The sequence below is a fragment of the Macaca thibetana genome, chromosome 4 (genome assembly GCF_024542745.1).
Source record: "Macaca thibetana thibetana isolate TM-01 chromosome 4, ASM2454274v1, whole genome shotgun sequence".
Classification (NCBI taxonomy): Eukaryota; Metazoa; Chordata; class Mammalia; order Primates; family Cercopithecidae; genus Macaca; species Macaca thibetana.
In genome coordinates this window covers 90,641,920-90,644,864 of record NC_065581.1, presented here as the reverse complement: position 1 = coordinate 90,644,864, position 2,945 = coordinate 90,641,920, and positions in this window count along the sequence as shown.

Genomic DNA, 2,945 nt, shown 5'->3' with positions numbered 1-2,945 from the left:
CCAGGAGATCATATCCCACACCTGGCCGGGAGGGTCCCACACCCACGGAGCCTCCCTCATTGCTAGCACAGCAGTCTGTGATCTACCGGCAAGGCAGCAGCGAGGCTGGGGGAGGGGCGCCCGCCATTGCTGAGGCTTAAGTAGGTAAACAAAGCTGCTGGGAAGCTCGAACTGGGTGGAGCTCACAGCAGCTCAAGGAAACCTGCCTGTCTCTGTAGACTCCACCTCTGGGGACAGGGCAATAACAAACGCAGCCCAAACCTCTGCAGACGCAAACGACTCTGTCTGACAGCTTTGAAGAGTGCAGTGGATCTCCCAACACGGAGGTTGAGATCTGAGAAGGGCCAGACTCCCTGCTCAAGTGGGTCCCTGACCCCTGAGTAGCCTAACTGGGAGACATCCCCCACTAGGGGCAGTCTGACACCCCACACCTCACAGGGTGGAGTACACCCCTGAGAGGAAGCTTCCAAAGCAAGAATCAGACAGGTACACTCGCTGTTCAGAAATATTCTATCTTCTGCAGCCTCTGCTGCTGATACCCAGGCAAACAGGGTCTGGAGTGGACCTCAAGCAATCTCCAACAGACCTACAGCTGAGGGTCCTGACTGTTAGAAGGAAAACTATCAAACAGGAAGGACACCTACACCAAAACCCCATCAGTACGTCACCATCATCAAAGACCAGAGGCAGATAAAACCACAAAGATGGGGAAAAAGCAGAGCAGAAAAGCTGGAAATTCAAAAAATAAGAGCACATTGCCCCCTGCAAAGGAGCGCAGCTCATCGCCAGCAACGGATCAAAGCTGGACGGAGAATGACTTTGACGAGATGAGAGAAGAAGGCTTCAGTCCATCAAACTTCTCAGAGCTAAAGGAGGAATTACATACCCAGCACAAAGAAACTAAAAATCTTGAAAAAAAAGTGGAAGAATTGATGGCTAGAGTAATTAATGCAGAGAAGGTCCTAAACGAAATGAAAGAGATGAAAACCATGACATGAGAAATACGTGACAAATGCACAAGCTTCAGTAACCGACTCGATCAACTGGAAGAAAGAGTATCTGCGATTGAGGATCAAATGAATGAAATGAAGCGAGAAGAGAAACCAAAAGAAAAAAGAAGAAAAAGAAATGAACAAAGCCTGCAAGAAGTATGGGATTATGTAAAAAGACCAAATCTACGTCTGATTGGGGTGCCTGAAAGTGAGGGGGAAAATGGAACCAAGTTGGAAAACACTCTTCAGGATATCATCCAGGAGAACTTCCCCAACCTAGTAGGGCAGGCCAACATTCAAATCCAGGAAATACAGAGAATGCCACAAAGATACTCCTCGAGAAGAGCAACTCCAAGACACATAATTGCCAGATTCACCAAAGTTGAAATGAAGGAAAAAATCTTAAGGGCAGCCAGAGAGAAAGGTCGGGTTACCCACAAAGGGAAGCTCATGAGACGAACAGCAGATCTCTCGGCAGAAACTCTCCAAGCCAGAAGAGAGTGGGGGCCAATATTCAACATTCTTAAAGAAAAGAATTTTCAACCCAGAATTTCATATCCAGCCAAACTAAGTTTCATAAGTGAAGGAGAAATAAAATCCTTTACAGATAAGCAAATGCTTAGAGATTTTGTCACCACCAGGCCTGACTTACAAGAGACCCTGAAGGAAGCACTAAACATGGAAAGGAACAACCGGTACCAGCCATTGCAAAAACATGCCAAAATGTAAAGACCATCGAGGCTAGGAAGAAACTGCATCAACTAACGAGCAAAATAACCAGTTAATATCATAATGGCAGGATCAAGTTCACACATAACAATCTTAACCTTAAATGTAAATGGACTAAATGCTCCAATTAAAAGACACAGACTGGCAAACTGGATAAATAGTCAAGACCCATCAGTCTGCTGTATTCAGGAGACCCATCTCACACGCAGAGACATGCATAGACTCAAAATAAAGGGATGGAGGAAGATTTACCAAGCAAATGGAGAACAAAAAAAAGCAGGGGTTGCAATACTAGTCTCTGATAAAACAGACTTTAAACCATCAAAGATCAAAAGAGACAAAGAAGGCCATTACATAATGGTAAAGGGATCAATTCAACAGGAAGAGCTAAGTATCCTAAATATATATGCACCCAATACAGGAGCACCCAGATTCATAAAGCAAGTCCTTAGAGACTTACAAAGAGACTTAGACTCCAATACAATAATAATGGGAGACTTCAACACCCCACTGTCAACATTAGACAGATCAACGAGACAGAAAGTTAACAAGGATATCCAGGAATTGAACTCATCTCTGCAGCAAGCAGACCTAATAGACATCTATAGAACTCTCCACCCCAAATCAACAGAATATACATTCTTCTCAGCACCACATCGTACTTACTCCAAAATCGACCACGTAATTGGAAGTAAAGCACTCCTCAGCAAATGTACAAGAACAGAAATTATAACAAACTGTCTCTCAGACCACAGTGCAATCAAACTAGAACTCAGGACTAAGAAACTCATTCAAAACTGCTCAACTACATGAAAACTGAACAACCTGCTCCTGAATGACTACTGGGTACATAACGAAATGAAGGCAGAAATAAAGATGTTCTTTGAAACCAATGAGAACAAAGATACAACATACCAGAATCTCTGGGACACATTTAAAGCAGTGTGTAGAGGGAAATTTATAGCACTAAATGCCCACAAGAGAAAGCAGGAAAGATCTAAAATTGACACTCTAACATCGCAATTAAAAGAACTAGAGAAGCAAGAGCAAACACATTCGAAAGCTAGCAGAAGGCAAGAAATAACTAAGATCAGAGCAGAACTGAAGGAGATAGAGACACAAAGAACTCTCCAAAAAATCAATGAATCCAGGAGTTGGTTTTTTGAAAAGATCAACAAAATTGACAGACCACTAGCAAGACTAATAAAGAAGAAAAGAGAGAAG